Source organism: Somniosus microcephalus, chromosome 23 (assembly GCF_052327205.1).
Source record: "Somniosus microcephalus isolate GS21.2 chromosome 23, FLI_Smic_1.0, whole genome shotgun sequence".
Classification (NCBI taxonomy): domain Eukaryota; kingdom Metazoa; phylum Chordata; class Chondrichthyes; order Squaliformes; family Somniosidae; genus Somniosus; species Somniosus microcephalus.
Window position 1 is genome coordinate 16,920,959 of NC_141009.1, and position 13,081 is coordinate 16,934,039.

Genomic DNA, 13,081 nt, shown 5'->3' on the forward strand with positions numbered 1-13,081 from the left:
ACGATGCAGACGTACCTGCGGAGGGAGAAGAGGGGCAAGGGAATATAGCTTAAAATGGGGACGTGGGAATCGTGAACTATTTAAAAGGAACTCGGTTAAACCCGGGAAAGTGGCTGTAAAGATGATAGGGATTGAAAAGCTGAAAAATTGCAGAGCAAAGTTTAAATTGGGCTCTGTTTAATGGCTTTTTAAGAAAAACAAGTATTGCCTAGTTAGAACTGCAATACTTCCCCCACCCCCCACCTCCCCTCTCATTTCTGTTTTTTATTTTGAGTTTTGTACATCCATTTTTTCCCATTTCAAAGCCGGTGAGCAGGCTGCGCGGGAGCTCCAGGGCGCTGCGCGGCCATGCAGCTTAAAGGGAACAGTACGGCTGACGGTCAATGTTTCCATGATTGAGAGCCCAGCCCCTGATTATAAACTCATCTCTGACACTGCACAGAAGAGTGTGTAAACAGAATGATGTTGATTATAAACCTTACTGACAATGTACCAGCATAAGAATGGTGTAGCTCCAGTGTTGTGTATTGGAATCCCTACCACTGTTGGCTATCCTTTCACAGAGTGTGGATTATTTAATCATTTTTTTGTTTTGGTCAGCCAGATATCTGACACATGCAGAAACACAGTACGCACTCGAGTGTTTTCGAACCAAGCTACTGAGAAATCCACACAGTCTGCTTTCTGATATCGAGTGTATCCCAATTACCCAATCCCAGAGAATTTAGGCAGAGGTTGGCTGGTAAGAACTGAGTCTTGGGAACTCCTTAAGTATGCGCAGGGATACTGTCTGAGATTAACCAGCTAAAGACACACAGTTTACCTGCGCAGAGCACATACGAGGTTGCTGCTGCTTATTCGGCCAGAACTACTCTACCCGTCAGGCCATTAGCTTGCAAGATATTTTGGAGCTGAGTGGGAAGAAGCCAAGCCTCTAGGACAGGCGCACCCTTCCAGGTTCCATTAATGAGCCAGGCTGGCTGTTTAATCAGCGGTACGCTCGAGTACCGCAGGCCTGCCGAAGCTCTCATCAAATTGCCAAATATGACTGGTTGACTCCCATTCCAGTGTTTCATTGCCAGGAGTGTCATACTAGAGCCATCTCAACCCCAAGGAGATTCTGCCTGCCTCTAGTTCCCCCACCCACCCGTCCTCGCCCCGCTCCTTCAGCAGCAACAACAACTTGTATTTATATAGCACCTTTTAACGTAGTAAAACTTCCCAAGATGCTTCACGGGGGTATTAAAAGACAAAAAATTTGACACCAAGCAACAGAAGGAGAAATTCGGGCAGGTGACCAAAAGCTCGGTCAAAGAGGCAGATTTTAAGGAGCGTCTTAAAGGAGGAAAGAGAGGTAGCGAGACAGTGAGGTTTAGGCAGGGAATTCCAGAGCTTAGGGGCCCAGGCAACAGAAGGCACGGCCGCCAATGGTTGAGCGATAGTGACTAGGTGATTGTAGTGTAGGTTTTCCCGTTGGTTGTATTTTAATGCCGGCTACCCCGTTCATTTAAGTGGGCTTACCACTAGCATTAAAATAATGCTGATTGAAAAATCTAGGCTCCTGTTTTGCCACTAGCAGCAAGGTCTGACGCAGCAGAGAGAACCTGGCGAAAGAGTGGCTAGAGGTGAGCTGAACTGTCTTGAGAACCATAGCACCTGCGAGAGGGCAGAGAGTGATCCTCCCTCTTAATTGTGTAATGTTGGAAACTGCTAATTATTAAATTAAGAGGATCAAACAACCTCTAGTAAAATGACTGGACTCTCCTGTTCTCGCTCTCTCGGATTGGTTACTTTACTATTCTGCAGTGGAAGTTACTACAGAGTAATCAGAGGTTTTTACTTTTTAAATGCGATGAGGGTGGTAGAGGCAGAAACCCTCTTCGCATTTAAAAAGTACTATGATATGCACCTTGAAGTATCATAACCTGCAAGGCTACAGACCAAGAGCCGGAAAGTGGGATTAGACCGGATAGCTCTTTTTTCGACCGGCACAGACATGATGGGCTGAATGGCCTCTTTCTGTGTTGTAAATTTCTATGATTCACCAAACAAGGCCAATAGAATGTTGAACTATTGTGGTAAACCACTAATCTGCCTGTACAGAACATGTCTGGGCATGCCTCAGCTGGCTCCGCCCCTGGCTCCACCCCTAAGCCCAGGTATAAAGGTGATTGACCTCCAGTCCCCCTGGCTTTAAGGATTGGTCTACCAGCAGAGGCATGCTCGTATTCTTTTGTTAATAAAAGCCTACTTGTTATAAGTTTAACTCTTAGTCTTCTGGAGTTATTGATGGCGCATCAACTATATAACCCAAACTGTGAATATGGTCAGAGGAAGTGCTGGTGATGCTGTATAGTGTTCAGGGCAGACTGCACCTTGAGTACTGTGTCCAGTTCTGGTCACTGAGATACAAGGAAGACATTATCCTGGAATCATAGAATGGTTACAGCACGGAAGAAGGCCAATCAGCCTGTCGAGCCCGTGCCGGCTCTCTGCAAGAGCACCTCACCTGGTCCCACTCCCCCGCTCTTTCCCTGTAGCCCTGCAAATAATTTTTCCATCACGTACTTATCCAACTCCCTTTTGAAAGCTGTGATTGAGTCTGCCTCCACCACCCTTCCAGGCAGTACATTCCAGATCCTAACCACTCTCTGAGTAAAAAAGTTTTTTCTTATGTCGCCTTTTGGTTCTTTTGCCAATCGCCATAAATCTGTAATAACAGAAAATGCTGGAAACACTCAGCAGGTCAGGCAGCATCTGTGGAGAGAGAAAGAGTTAACGTTTCAGGTCTGTGACCCTTCGTCAGAACTTTAAATCTGTCTCCTCCGGTTCTCGACCCTTCTGCCAATGGGAACAGTTTCTCTCTATCTAGACCCCTCATGATTTTGAACACCTCTATCAAATCTCCCCTCAATCCTCTCTGCTCTAAGGAGAACAACCCCAGCTTCTCCAATCTATCAACGTAACTGAAGTCCCTCATCCCTGGAATCATTCTCGTAAATCTTTTCTGCACCCTCTCTAAGGCCTTCACATCCTTCCTAAAGTGCGGTGCCCAGAATTGGACACAGTACACCAGTTGAGGCCGAGCCAGTGTTTTATACAGTCATCATAATTTCCACGCTTTTATACTCTGTACCTCTATTTATGAAGCCCAGGATTCCGTCAGCTTTTTTAACTCCTTTCTCAACTTGCCCTGCCCCCTTCAATGATTTGTGCACATATACCCCCAGGTCTCTCTGTTCATGCACCCACTTTAGGATTGTACCCTTTAGTTTATATTTCCTCTCCACATTCTTTCAACCAGAATGTATCACTTCACACTTTTCTGCATTAAATTTCATCTGCCATGTGTCCGCCCATTCCACCAGCCTGTCTATGTCCTCTTGAAGTCTATCACTATCCTCCTCACTGTTCACTATACTTACACGTTTTGTGTCATCTACAAATTTTGAAATTATGCTCTGTACACCCACATCCAAGTCATTAATGTATATCAAGAAAAGCAGTGGTCCTGGAACCGACCCCTGGGGAACACCACTGTATACCTTCCTCCAGTCCAAAAAACAATCATTCACCACTACACTCTCTTTCCTGTCATTGAGCCAATTTCGTATCCATGCTGCCACTGTCCCCTTTATTCCATGGGCTTCACCTTTGCTGGCAAGCCTATTATGTGGCACTTTGTCAAATGCCTTTTGGAAATCCATGTACACTACGTCAACCGCATTGCCCTCATCAACCCTCTGTTACCTCATCAAAAAACTTAATCAATTCGTTAAACACAATTTGCCTTTAACAAATCCGTGCTGACTTTCCTTAATTAATCCACACTTGTCCAAGTGACTGTCAATTTTGTCCTTGATTATTGTTTCGAAAAGCTTCCCCACTACCGAGGTTAAACTGACTGGCCTGTAGTTGCTGGGTTTATCTTTACACCCTTTTTTTGAAGAAGGGTGTAACATTTGCAATTCTCCAGTCCTCTGGCACCACCCCCCATATCTAAAGAGGATTGTAAGATTATGGCCAGTACCTCCGCGATTTCTTCCTTCACTTCCCTCCGCATCCTAGGATGCATCCCATCCGGTCCTGGTGACTTATCTATTTTAAGTACAGCCAGCCTTTCTGGTACCTCCTCTTTATCAATTCTTATCCCATCCAGTATCTCCTCTACCTCCTCCTTTACTATGTCTATGGCAGCATCATCTTCCCTGGTGAAGACAGATGCAAATTACTCATTTAGTACCTCAGCCTTACCCTCTGCCTCCATGCGTAGGTCTCCTTTTTGGTCCCTAATTGCCCCCCTTGCATTCTAGCACTGAAGGCAGTGCAGAGAGAAGCCACTCGGCTGAGCTCTAGTGTCAATGGTCTGAGTTTTAAGGAAGGACTGGGCAAACTTAGTCGTTTCATCCTGGACAGGAGGTTTTTGACAGAGAATATTACAGAAGAGTAGAGAATATTACAGAAGAGTATAATAGTTCTGGGAATGGAAAAAGTAAATTTGGAATGTTGCTGGAACTTTAGGTCTTTCTGGATTAAGATGGACCAAATGACCTTCCTCACGCTTGATTAGCTTGTACTATGCTTTGCAGAACTATTCAAGGGTGCACTGTGGCTTTATGGTAATTAAATAGTTACTTCCATAAATTGCTATTTTCTTTTTCATTTTCTCCCCATCCCTCCTCTCCTGAAAGTGTTGGTTTGTATAACTGGGGTACAACTCTGCAGGCAGGAATTGTGTTCTGGTATCTCACCCATGTAGCTGTTTGTGTGTAAATCTCAACAGTGATTGTTCAAGGTCGTTGCAACCAAGCCAGCTCCTGTCCTCAATAACGACAGGAAAAGCTGGAAAAACTCAGCAGGCCAGGCAGCATCGGTGGAGAGAGACCTGTCCTCACCTGTTGCACTTCTTGTAAGCGTCGCTGTGCAGCAATAACAATTGGATTTTCTCCTTCCTATCCCTGGGCTACTGTGGCCAATTTCAGTGCCCCTAAATGCTGCTCTAGCTGAGTGCTAACTTGGCACAGACTAGGACCTAAACCTAGAACCTCTCTGGTCTTTTAGCTCAGAGACTTTAACTCTGAGCCATTGGAACAGCTTTGGAAGAGCAAAACTAGAGGCCGTCAATGTAAGATAGTCACCAAGAAATCAAATAGGGAATTCGGAAGAAACTTCTTTACCCAGAGAGTGGTGAGAATGTGCAACTCGCTACCACAGGGAGTGGTTGAAGCGAATGGTATAGATGCATTTAAGGGGAGGCTAGACAAGTATATGAGGGAGAAGGGAAGAGGGTTATGCTGATAGAGTTAGATGAGGAAAGACTGGAGGAGGCTCGAGTGGAGCATAAACGCCGGCATGGACTGGTTGGGCCGAATGGCCTGTTTCTGTGCTATTATCCTATGTAAGGACTAAATTGTGAGTTTCAGTGAGATTTTTGCCCTTCCATTTTCTGGGAGGACAAGCATTAAAACAATGTCAGAGTTAGGGTTTTGGAGCTTGACTTGCAAGTTGAGTTCTGCTGATTTGGCTTTTATTCGGTTGATTTTCTATAGCATAGAAACATGCATTCTTACAATAAACTTTTGATATCAATTATTTTATGCACCAGTTCATTTTATTTTGGACGGGGTGGTTTGTCGGGTTTTGTAGAATTAAGTTGTAAATCTGGAACCCTGTATATAACGTGGGATTATTTTTTATTTCTCTTTTTTTTTTCCCCCCCCCCCCCCCCCCAAAAACCTGACGGCACCACCTTATTTGCATAATCTGTTGCTATCCCATCTAATTGTCTGGCTTTCAGTGAACTCTATTAATACCTGTAAAATGGAACAACATGGGTGAACTGAGTGGCCCATTTTTCATTTCTATATTTTCTGTCGTCTGAAACTCAGATTAAGTATCCAGGACAAAAGTTCATATAATCCAACAGTTTATGCAAATAACCGCTTTCACTTTCCAGTAAATCCAGGGGGTAAAGTGCACTTTATGACCTACAAACTGGAGGATGAGACATTTGTACTATTACAAGCAGTAGTTTGCTGTACAACTTAAAAATTGCAGGATATTAGTCGAACAGTGTGACTTTTATATATGGGTATTTAAGAACATAAGAAATAGGAGCAGCATTCGGCCCTTCGAGCCTGCTCCGCCATTCAGTGAGATCATGGCTGATCTTCTGCCTCAACTCCATTCACCGGCCCTATCGCCATATCCCTTGATGCCCTTACTAGTCAGAAATCTATCGACTTCTGTTTTGAATATACTCAATGACTGAGCCTCCACGGCCCTCTGGGGTAGAGAATTCCAAAGATTCGCTGCCCTCTGTGTGAAGAAATTTCTTCTCATCTCAGTCCTGAATGGCCTACCCTTTATCCTGAGGCTGTGGCCCCTGGTTCTAGACTCCCCAGCCAAGGGAAACATTCTCCCAGCATCCACCCTATCAAGCGCTGTAATGCTTCAATGAGATCCCCTCTCATTCTTCTGAATTCAAGAGAATACAGACCTAGTTTACTCAATCTCCTCTCATACGACAGTCGATCCCAGGAATCAATCTTGTGAACCTCTGTTGAACTCCCTCTATGACAAGTATATCCTTCCTTAGGTAAGGAGACCAAAATTGTACACAGTACTCCAGGTGTGGTCTCACCAAGGCCCTATATAATTGGAGTAAGACTTCTTTACTCCTGTACTCAAATCCTCTTGTAATGAAGGCCAGCATACCATTTGCCTTCCTAATGGCTTGCTGCACCTGCACATTCACTTTCAGTGACTAATGCACAAGGACACCCAGGTCCCTTTGAGCATCTGCATTCCTCAATCTTTCACCATTTAGGAAATACAGGAAACTTCGCGATATCCGGCACCGATGGGACCGGCGTGATGCTGATCTATGAAAACTTCCGGACAGACCAGCGCTAATGTTGACGGATACGGAGGTTTTCATCTCCGTATCTGACAACAAACACTGTTGCTTAGCAACAGCTTGTAAACAGTCGGCCCGTACCTTGGAAGCGTCTCTGTAGCTTAGCAACAGCTTCAGAGAGGCTTTCCAGAGACTGACTGTTGCTCGGAGAAGAAAAAAAAAGAAGAAAAACCTAACAAAACGGCTGCTGATTTCTGCCGTTAGATCGAGGTTTCCGGACATACAACCTCCGGATAAACCAACGTTTCCTGTACTCTGCCTTTCTGTTTTTTCTACCAAAGTGGATAACTTCACATTTATCTACATTATATTCCATCTGCCATGTTCTCGCCCACTCACTGAGCCTGTCGAGATCCCCTTGAAGCCTCTTCACATCCTCTTTGCAACTGACACTGCCACCTAGCTTTATACCATCAGCAAATTTGGAAATGTTACATTTAGTCCCCTCATCCAAATCGTTGATATAGATTGTGAATAGCTGGGGCCCAAGCACCGATCCTTGTACCCCACTAGTCATAGCCTGCCATCCTGAAAAAGACCCGTTTATTCCTACTCTTTGTTTTCTGTCTAATAAGCTAGTCACATATTCTAAATAAGGTAATGAGAGACCAAGTGTCAGTTTGACGTGTGCAATAAAACATCTTTGTGCATTTCAAATGGAAGATGGCAGGAAGAAACTGGTGTGGAAGCGTCCCTGTTTGTCGGTCTGTATTTCAAGTGTAAGCTGTTGAGCAGTATGGTCCTGACATTGTCTTCTACAGGTTCGCTTTTCCCAAGTAGGAAAAAAAAATTCTGGCATAAATTCTGAGGTGGCCAGGAGACGGGAGATACCTTGCTGTGAAGTACAGTATAAGGGCAGCTCCCGCTGTGTTCTGTTTGTATGGTATCACACCAGCTCTTTTGTGTACATGGGGATGAATTTCAGTAGTAGCAAAACTGTATTTTAGAATGGTTTGTATTGTTCTAAGATTGTATTTATATAAAAAAAAATAATAATCTGTTGCAGCACTTACTTTCAGCCATTTTTTAAAATATTCATTCATGGGATGTGGGCATTGCTGGCAAGGTCAGCATTTATTGCCCATCCCTGGTTGAGAAGGTGGTGGTGAGCCGCCGCCTTGAACCGCTGCAGTCCGTGTGGTGAAGGTACTTCCAACAGTGCTGTTAGGGAGGGAGTTCCTGGAACAGCGATATACTTCCAAGTCAGGATGGTGTGTGACTTGGAGGGGAACTTGGAGGTGGTGGTGTTCCCATGCGCCTGCTGCCCTTGTCCTTCTAGTGGGTAGAGGTCACAGGTTTGAGAGGTGCTGCCAAAGAAGCCTTAGCGAGTTGCTGCAGTGCATCTTGTAGATGAACATAAGAACATAAGTAGGAGGAGCAGGAGTAGGCCATTTGGCCCCTCGAGCCTGCTCCGCCATTTAATGAGATCATGGCTGATCTGATCTTGGACTCAGCTCCATTTCCCTGCCCGCTCCCCATAACCCATCACTCCCTTATTGTTCAAAAATCTGTCTATCTCCACCTTAAATATATTCAATGACCCAGCCTCCACAGCTCTCTGGGGCAGAGAATTCCACAGATTTACGACCCTCAGAGAAGAAATTCCTCCTCATCTCAGTTTTAAATGGGTGACCCCTAGTTCTAGATTCCCCATGAGGGGAAACATCTTCTCTGCAGTCACGGTACACCGGTGGTGAATGGAATGAATGTTTAAGGTGGTGGATGGGGTGCCAATCATGCGGGCTGCTTTGTCCTGGATGGTGTCGAGCTTCTTTAGTATTGTTGGAGCTGCACTCATGGACAAAGAGTAAAATGTTGGAGTGGAGAGAGTTGCTGATAGCTAGGGTTAGGGTGGAGTACAGGCTTCTATGGAGTCCCACTAATAATCCAGAGAAACTTTTACCAAGTACTTTACTATCTTCACGGTTAAGTCACTTAGCTTTCTGATTCATTCTGTCTCTAAAATTTCAGTGCCAGCAACTGCTCCTATGGCGCTGAGAGAGTACAAGGTGCCCAGAGTTGGTGGGGATCGAGCACAGAGGGCCGTCTGCCTAACACACAGAGCATCTGAGTACAGATAACAACCGGCAACACGGTGAGTGAGACAAAGGTGGAAATACTACACTGGGCAGAATATGAAAAAGGTTAAAACCTATAAACTAGCCTTGTGTATAATTAAATCATAATTGACTCTAAGAATCAATGTTGGAACGATTTGCGCATGGTGAGATTCTCCTATGAGAACTTCATTTTTCCCTCCGTTTAGCAGGATGTTCTTATAACATAGCTTTGGTGGGTTAACATGCATGTAATGGGAAACAAGTAGGACTTTAATAAAAAGTTCTTCTGAGCAACACGAGAACAGTGACTGCTTATGATGAAGATAAGAGGCAGTCAAGCAGTTTAGAGGAAATTCTAAACCACAAGTGCACAATTTGAATGGTTTTTGAAGTCAGCTGAGTTCTGTTCCTCTAACCTGCCTTTTGTGTGCTGCTTTGTGTAAATGTCTCCTAGAACACCGAAGCTGCCGACACCAGTAGTCGGACTTGACTCATTATACGTGGTACGGGCTGAGGGAGTACAAAAAATAATTAAGTTGGGAGCAAAAGGTACAGGCGCAATTGACTGAAGTTGCAGCATTAATTAGTATCCTGCAAAGACGTGATCGCTGTCTTCAGCTGTGTTACTGAATCAAGCTTCATATCAGATCTTCATTTTCAAGGCACAAGTGTCTGCTCGCCAGAACATTTGTTGGGCTGTTTTTGCTTAATAAGGTAAATTAGCCATCTTTAGATGCAAATTGCAAATAACTACACTGTCAGTGCAAGCGTTGCAAGTGATATCTGGAAAAGTCATAGTGAGTGTCTTCTCTAGTTTGTATGTGTGTCTGTGACTTTAAACCTGAGATGATGTCCCCAAGCGGTTTGGCTTTATGTTGTTCGTTCTACTATTAATGGAAGATGTCACGGACAAACTGTACTGTTAGACTTGGGTGGCCCAGTAATGCAGCAGCGCAGTAAGCTGTGGACTAGTAGCATGTTGGTTTTCCAGATATAGTAGTTTTTTTTCTTGCCACCTAGAGGAAGAAAAATTGGACAGCTGGTCTGTTGGTGTATTTCTTCCACAACTCTTGAGGACTAGGTCAAGAGGGAGTCAACAGCCGACACCCGAGAACAGATTATCTCTCGTATAAAAAGAGAAAACGCTGGAACTCAGAACTGACGACAGGCCATCGATCTGAAACGTTAACTCTGTTTCGCTCTCTGCACGGATGCTGCCGGACCACCTGAGTATTTCCTGCATTTTCTGTCTTTATTTCCGATTTCCAGCATCCGCACTATTTTGCTTTTGTAACATTACTTCTCTATCTTCAGTTGGGCAAGTAGCACAGTCGTACTGAACAAGATTGAAAGTGTGTGAGGGGGCAGAATGTTGAAAAACAGAAGGATGTGTTGTGCTCTGTATTGAGCTCTTTTAGCCATGTGCATTGAACCAAATTCCATTTAGGACTTTCAGAATTCAAGGTACAGTTTCTACCCATCAGGTTATTTGTATGGCTGTCTTTTCTTAATGAGGTCAATTAGCAATGTAAACATTTTAATTTTATTAATTGTTTCAGGCTCATAACTCCAGCTACATGTTGTATAGCACCAGCCTCAGTACAATAAATTTCTCATTGAAATAGAATTTTATCTTGCCATATTTGGGTCAGGACCAAAAGGGGATAGAACTGAGGACAGTGAGTGTGTGGCTTGGCTGTCATGTTATTATATACTTGGACTGGCCAGATGGACCGCAGTGGTCTTTTGCAGTTCTGTGCATTCCTATTATGGTGATTGTAGCATTGTCAGGTTACAAGAATCAGAAGATGTAAATTTACAGCTTGGAAATAAACTTGTACTGTTAATGTCATATGTATATGTGTGTGTGTGTGTTAAATATATTGTAGAAACATAGAAGATAGGAGCAGGAGTAGGCCATTAGGCCCCTCGAGCCTGTTCCGCCATTTAATGAGATCATGGCTGATCATCCAAATTCAGTACCCATATCCCTTGATCCCTTTAGCCTTAAGAAATATATCTAACTCCTTCTTGAATATATTTAATGAATTGGCCTCCACCGCCTTCTGTGGTAGAGAATTCCACCGGTTCACCACTCTCTGGGTGAAGAAATTCCTCCTCATCTCAGTCCTAAATGGCTTACCCCTTATCCTTGGACTGTGACCCCTGGTTCTGGACTCCCCTGCCATCGGGAACATCCTTCCTGCACCTAGTCTGTCTAGTCCTGTTAGAATTTTATAAGTTTCAATGAGATCCCCTCTCATTCTTCTAAACTCCAGCGAGTATAAGCCCAATCGACCCAATCTCTCCTCATACGTCATTACTGCCATCCCAGGTATCAGTCTGGTGAATCTTCGCTGTAACTGATCTTGTCAGTGATTTTCACTGTTACAAGCATTGTTTATATCAGAATTGCATATTTTGCACGTGAACTTGGCTGTTTGGTTATCACCAATGTTCCCTCGAATTTTTTTTTGTGCATAGTTCCTTTAAATTTGCTGCGCAGAATCTTTCAGCAGCAGCAGGTTAGTGGTCTGTGTGGGACTTCTCGATTGGTGTGCGGCCGTGTGCCCACACATCTTAGGGGGAACATTGGTTATCACTATACTTCTATGTAGTACAGTTTGAGTGCTAAGCTTGGTCACCCGTGGATGTCACATTCTTCACCTCCGTGTTTAATTTCCTATGCATTTTGGTCGTTTCACACCAATGTAGAGTGCAGGCTACATGGTGTTAAACCCATTTGGTAACTATTTATAAAACTACCGAAACAGAAGTTGGAGAAAACCATCAACACTGCCTTCTTAACCTGGAAAGCAGAGTAATCACTCCTGTAATAAAACATAGAAGATAGGAGCAGGAGTAGGCCATTCGGCCCCTCGAGCCTGCTCCGCCATTCAATGAGATCATGGCTGATCATCTAAACTCAGTACCCTGTCCCTGCCTTCTCCCCATATCCCTTGATCCCTTTAGCCTTAAGAAATATATCTAACTCCTTCTTGAATATATTTAATGAATTGGCCTCAACTGCCTTCTGTGGTACAGAATTCCACAGGTTCACCACTCTCTGGGTGAAGACATTTCTCATCTCCGTCCTAAATGGCTTACCCCTTATCCTTAGACTGTGACCCCTGGTTCTGGACTCCCCCGCCATCGGGAACATCCTTCCTGCATCTAGTCTGTCTAGTCCTGTTAGAATTTTATAAGTTTCAATGAGATCCCCTCTCATTCTTCTAAATTCCAGCGAGTATAAGCCCAATCGACCCAATCTCTCCTCATACGTCATTCCTGCCATCCCAGGTATCAGCCTGGTGAACCTTCTCCAGCACTACAACCACCCTTTTCCACCCTGCCTCCCCCAACCAAACTTCTGTTCCTTTGACTGGGGCCTCTTCTGGAACTCTTCTTCCTAAGCCCCACCTAGGCCCATGTGCTGGAATTCCCTGCCTAAACCACTCTGCCTCCCTATCCTCCTTGAAGATCCTCCTTAAAACCCACATTACTTTTTCTAATGTCTCCTTCTTTGGCTCGGCCTCCATTTCTTTTCTTTACGATTCTGTGAAGTACCTACCTTTGGGACATTCTTCTATGTTAAAGGTGCTATACAAGTGCAATTTGTTGTTGTTGTGATTTTGCAGCTCATTATCATATTGACCAAACAGGGGAGCCTACAAGTACATGTAGGAACCCTGAAGGAAGAAACACTCTGATGCGATGTGCTTCTTGAGGCAGGTCCTTTTTGCTGACAATACCACAAATACTCAACCTTTTACTAGATTGGAGAATTCAACTTGGCCCAGTAAGACTTGCCAGCAAAGTATCCGTGTCAGTCAAGGTTATGTTATTGATTACGTTCAAGTTGGTTGTCAAAACAGCCAATGGCTGAGGATGCTTCCTGCAGTAAATTTATGTAAAGTGATTACATGAATCAGCCATTCATGTGGAAATGACTTATGAAATAATACTGGGTGGCCTGCTGGTGGCACCGTCCAGGGAGAGTATAAATACTCGGGCATGGGCCCAGCTTGCTCAGGACATTCTTTTACAGGAACTAGTGAAGGACACAACTAGATCTCCATGTTGTATAACAGTTGATTAAAGC

At 44.2% G+C, this 13,081-nt stretch overlaps 1 protein-coding gene across 5 annotated transcripts in view; it reads left to right on the forward strand.

Annotated features, from left to right (window-relative positions):
- Positions 1 to 13,081, forward strand: part of lrrc8aa (leucine rich repeat containing 8 VRAC subunit Aa) — a 61,907-nt gene that overhangs the window by 7,389 nt on the left and 41,437 nt on the right. For 3 of the 5 annotated variants that reach the window (XR_015073340.1, XM_085965494.1, XM_085965493.1), the window contains exon 2: positions 8,891 to 9,014. The exons of 1 other annotated variant lie outside the window; for it this stretch is intronic. The gene's annotated coding sequence lies outside the window, so the exon portion shown is untranslated. Of the gene's footprint in view, positions 1 to 8,890; positions 9,015 to 9,999; positions 10,984 to 13,081 lie in introns of those variants that run through there. One more of the 5 variants, XR_015073339.1, reaches the window with a different exon arrangement.